At 38.6% G+C, this 5,901-nt stretch overlaps 1 protein-coding gene across 1 annotated transcript in view; it reads right to left on the bottom strand.

Moving 5' to 3' along the window:
- LOC106057162 (ribosomal L1 domain-containing protein 1-like) overlaps nucleotides 1-5,901 on the bottom strand; it is a 187,793-nt gene that overhangs the window by 52,854 nt on the left and 129,038 nt on the right. The window lies entirely within an intron of this gene.

Here is a 5,901-nt window from a genome sequence, read left to right as displayed (position 1 = left end):
CGCAGCTGAACTATCGCCGGAAACGGTCAAAACCTGAAAAGTACCACACGTTTTTTTTTTTACTTCACAAAAATAGACATTAGAACTAGATTAGATCTAGAGTCCAGACCCAGAATATTATTAATATTTTTGTTACATTTGTTTCACTTTAGTTCTATTATTATAGGTTGATCAATAAAGCTGGTTTGAATAGGAGGTTTAACAAAAATTTTAATCATTTAGATCTATAATAATAATAAATGTAGACAAAGTTTGAAATAGGCATAAAATAGTTGGAATAAAATATAATAAGGCTTGTCTTCGAGTCCGAATATTAGTGAGGAGTGCAGTATTTTCTGTAGCTGCGCATAACCATTGTCCGCAGGTAGTCGATCTCGGCATTGGATTTTCTTTTGGTCTGGGATAGTATGGGATAGTAGACGTCGAAGATTTAACACATTGCCGTCTTAAATCTAGACTTTGTACTAAATAACCTATTAATCCAAAAATACTATTAATTGTCTGAATTAATGTATTTCAATGTTCTACATTTATTATTATTATTATTATTATAGTCTACATGACAGCTCATTTTTGTAATAGGCCTACTTCTTCTTCTTCTAGCCAACTTTTTGCTGCTGATCTGTGAGCTCTTTTGCAGTCTGTACCAAGGAAATATAGTGTGCTGTTTTCTTTAGTTGTTCAGCACTGCCGTACAGGCTGTTGGTTATGGGCTGTAGCACTGGCGGATCAAGGGGTGTTACTCCCAAAAACTGAATGTGTGTTACTGTCAGCCATGCTGATTGCTCAGTGAACGCTCCCAGGAAAATGTATGGAAAGAAGGATTCAAATATTGGTCGCATTTACAAAGGGCTGTTCAATGAGCAATCAACAAGCATGTTAAACATACAGACACAATGAACGACTGAGAACGGTGGATTAAGTAAATAGGGAGCACCTTCAAAATTACCGGCAATTAGGTAATTCATCACATTATGAATGTTACAGTTCTAGCAACAATACTAAAGGAGATCCTATCCACGCAATTTTTCTCTTTCATTCTTGAAAGCACTCACGACAAATCAAAAGTTGTAACATTATTTTCCAATCTTGTTTCGTGATATCTGATGACGGAATACCAAAAGAAATAGCAATTATAGAGTCATTTCTAGGTTTTCATATTTTGTGAGAACCAGACGTCTGCTGAACAAATATTCGAAGCAATAAGAAATAACCATTTATAATTATTATTATATGAAAATGTGAATCCAAGACTACGATGGTGCTTCCAATATCAGTGCATAGTAGGCCCCTACAGTGTGATAAGCCTTCTGTCTTGTAGTTATTGATACCTGTCTGACTTCGACAAATTACTCTGGAGATGTCTGAGTTTCTTGTGCGGGCGTATTCAATGCAACTAACAAACAAGAACATAGACGTACACAAAGTAACAAGTGAAGAAGCTAAGTCCAAAACCGTTAGACAATTCAGATGGTGGTTTAATACTCTAAAGGCCACAGAGTGTTATCCCTAAGGAATCCTATCACCAACTGACTTGATGTCTCTAGGTATAGTCTCTAACCCAACTAAGTCATGACGTCACTAGTCGCGTTCAAAGTCTGTCAATTATGGTGCGTCTCTATACAACTAATAATACTAACTAAGTGTCTTACAACAGTTGCCTTTTTGCATTGCTTCAACAAAAGCAGACGCTTAAGAATTATGTTCACTGCGCTAATCAAATCTTAAACTTGGGTTTGTTCAAGAGGTTGCAGATATATTTTTATGACCTGGTACAAAGTACGTACATATTAAATTCAATGGGGAGAGCATTGTTTATAGGACACTAAATTAGTGTGGCCTTCAATGTGATCACAAAGGAATGATGCTCTAAAAGAAATGGGATTGTTATGTTGATGTACTAAAGCTGTTAACACAAATCTTTTTTCATTCCCTATAGGGAATAGAACGTCTAGACACTAGAAGCTGTAGCACCTAAGGGAAAATTAGAAACATTTTATACCATTGGGTGAAAGTGCAACAGCGCCTGGTGATTACAGATACCCAACCAATGATCAGTGGCGTCACTAGTGAAAACTTTTAAAGTTTAAATTATTACATTAATGTGATGTTTTATTTTCAAAGTAGAAATAAAATTGATTCAAAAGTTTCTTTAAAGAGGAAATTTCAAGATTCTACATTCTACCTTTTGACGTCAAAATGGGCACATTTCTCCAGCTACAAGTATGAAGTTGAAGATCATTACAAACTTACACGCTCTATTGCCTTGAATGTCTCTCAAACTTCAGTACTCACATGTACCACTCCTTCTTAGTTTAATGTTATTTAAGCTGATATTTTCTTACTTGGAGAAACGGTGCATTGTAGGAGAATGAGTTTCTGAAGGTTAGAAATGCCCGAAAAAGTTTGGCCTCAGGAGCTCAGTTCTGAACTCCGCTGTTGGAGTTTTGACGCTCACCCTTATCTGAAACCTCTTTCTTGACGACATGTTTAGACTTTTCTCACATAGCACGAGAAAGGGGGCGCTCAGTTTTATGGTCTACCTGTCCACATACAAAAAGTCGCCTGAATGTGAACATTTGCCAATATCTCTATCATGCAAGACGATACAGTCTGTGATCATTTGCTATACTAATCTCATCGTTCACTTGGCGACCTCCTGATTTCTTCTGTCAGTCTCCATCCCCACCTGCCCTTTTCGGACAGGTTCCAGCATCTATGCACGCTAAAGATGTTTGCGATACAGACCTGAACAGAGATATTGTAATCCATTTGAGATCGCACTGAGCCCATGTAGAGCGTTCTAAGCACATCCACTCTTGCAACCCACTTTGTTGTAGGCCTACCTTATTTTTTTTAATTTCCAGCCTCTCGGAATCCTTTTCTCTTTTATATGCGTTCTGATCTGGTTGGGCTTCATTGTAAAAGTTTAGAAACACTGGTCAATTGTAACAGTATTGGTTAAGCTTAAAGTCATTAGTATCAAATAGTATATTTCCAAGAGCATTTAGTAGTCGCATTCTAAAAGATTCATCAAACTGTATAAAGAGATCGAAGTGGCATATTACTTACATCAGATTGAAGTTTTCCAGCCTGTTTGGTATGGTTATCTTACAACATATAAAGTAGTGATCTGTGTCGCAGTCTGCACTGTTATAGTACCTGGTAAGTTTGAAAAATTGTTAGCTCACGTGTCTTACCATGATTGGATCTAGTTGATGCGAGTGTTTGGGGCGAGGATGCTGCCATGATACTCTGTGCAGCGGTTTAGGTATTAGTGACACAAAAAGAGTGTAGTGAGCAAACCTCGAGTACACTTTGTCCATTTTCATTTACTTTTCTGTCACCAAATCGTCCAATACAGATCCAAGCCGTGCAAGGTGATCGACAAGGATGATAAGTTGTTCAGTATTTGGGATTTCGTTTAGAGCAGATGAAAGGTTATTATAGAACATGTCTTAAGCTTCTGGCGTAAAGCTCAACGTAGGAACGTAGGCACTTATTAAAGTTACGTGTCCAATATTTTTGTTAAGGTATAGGGACATGAGTCTTTCTGAACCATTGCACTTGAGCTCTACTGTGTTCAGCAGTGTGTTCACTGCGAAACATACACCGTGTTCCCTTTCTTCCCTTTCTGTTTTGCCTTGCCAGAAGAAGGTGCAGTCTTTCTCTTTGAGTCAGCCCTCGGTCAGCTAAACGAGTTTCTTGAAGGGCTACCTTCAGCCTGGACAGTTAATCATTTATTAATGCAGATTTTCTAAGTTATAATTGAGACCGGCTTGTGTACCCAACGAGGAAGACAGGCATGACGTGACAGAATCTTACAGACTGGGGGCTGTCCAGCTTAATTAAGGCAGGCGGTAGCTGTCCAGCGGGCTCTTAGGATCCCTCCCACTGTCAAAAGTGACCCCTGGCGCTCTGCTCTACGTCAATTGAGCAAAAAGCTTATAACCGGTAACTGCCACTTCCTGTGTTCGGACGACGCCAAAGGCGAAACTGGAGTATCCTCTTCAGTTTTTTGAGGTTAGGACTTTGGATAAGCGAGATGAAAGCGTTTCCCCCCCCCCCTTTTCAAGCAGCTGATGTGACCAAAGGAACGGAAATGTCCTATACTGTTTTGGGATCAGTAGCACCGCGGGTTCTGCAAGGTTGTAGCACTGTGTGCCAGTATCTGCCTAAGGGTCACAGCTTTTGATTTTTCCTTAGGGTTGTCTTCCGAAGCCTTTCCGTGTTTAGGTAGGCCTATAGTTTTCCTTCTCCTAGATGGGTAGCTAATCAAGTCTAACGAGCCCCTCCTGCCCGAAGCTTGCTGGTTTATGTGCCAGTTACTCCCAAAAACTTCTGAAACGGTGCAAAACTAAATTAAGCCAACCCCTACGCGAACTGCTCTGCAAATGTTGGCAAGAGGTGGTGTGCCACGCGACCTGCAGGATGTTAAAATCGTCGCCCTTTAAAAAAATTAAGGGATAGAAACGACTGCAGCAATTAAAAGGGAATTCTCTCCTTAGTTTTGTAGGCAAAGTCTTTACCTGAGTCTTAAATTACTTCACAGGCTACAAAAACTCGCTTATCGAGTCTATCCATAATGACAATGTGGCTTTCGTTCAGCAATCAACATGATATGTGCATATGTGGACGGAAGTGTCTCTGCAAAATAGGACTCCATATTCACACGAAAAAGTGTTCCAATACAGAGGTTCTCAAACTTTTTAGACCCGAGACCCCATTAAATATAATTAAAACTTGTCAACGGAACCCTAAGTGAAAATAACTACATAAATCCATAGAATATTAGTTAACAATGTAAAAAAAACAACAATAACAAAAAACGATTTGATCAAGTGTTTATTGAATTATTTTGTTTAAAACAAAATTGTAAAAAATTAATCACTTGGATGACGTTTATGAAATTTGATGAAAATATTAATATTAATAATAAATTAATAATAAACGTTACTATGCAAGAAAAGTAATAATTTTTCCCCACATTGAAAAACTAGGTACTGGCGGATCCAGGGGGGGGGCGGTAGGGGCGATCGCCCCCCCCCCCCACTCGGCCGACCCCCTCGGGGGGATCGGACGAATTTTAGTAGGCCTATAGAATTCACACAATTTGCATACAAATGTATTACTTATGTTAATAATAGGCCTATATACTAATTATTTATATTTCAACCTGTTGTTAGATTATTTCGCCCCCCCCCCTCTAGTATGTTGGCCGATTTGGTGGGGTCGGGAGGGGGCGATGCCATCAATCCCGCCCCCCCCCCACCCACATAAACTTTCGAGTGGGGGGGCGGTCCAATTTATTTGTAGAAATCACAGCTTGCTAACAGAACCAATTAAATATCTATATTATTAAAACTTGTTATTGATATTTTAACCGATCTTTATATTATGTCGTTCCCCTGTTGGCCGATTGGGTGTGGGGGGGGGGTGAATACCTCTACTGCCCTTCTCACCTAAACCGTTTGAGTGTGAAGGGGGGCGGTCCTACTTTTATGGAGAAATCATATAGTTTGTGACAAAATTAGTTGAATTAATCTATACATTTTATCTTATGTCGCTCCCCTTCTGGTATCTTGACCGATTCGGTGGGGTAAGGGGGAGATTGCATGTACTGCCCTCCCCACTCTAGCCCTCTGAGTGGGGGGCGGTCCTATTTTTATGGAGAAATCATTGTTTGTGAACAAAATTAGTTGAATATACTAATATATATATATATATATATATATATATATATATATATATATATATATATATATATATATATATATATATATATATATATATATATATATATATATATATATATATTGTTGTTTATTGTTAAATTTTGTTATTTATCGAATAATTTATTTTTCGGTGGCGATCCTCAAGGATGGCGCCAATAAAGTACCT

This window comes from Biomphalaria glabrata, chromosome 2, assembly GCF_947242115.1.
Source record: "Biomphalaria glabrata chromosome 2, xgBioGlab47.1, whole genome shotgun sequence".
NCBI classification, from domain to species: Eukaryota; Metazoa; Mollusca; class Gastropoda; family Planorbidae; genus Biomphalaria; species Biomphalaria glabrata.
The sequence above is the reverse complement of the archived record's forward strand: the minus strand, read 5'-3'. Positions and strand labels throughout refer to the sequence as shown.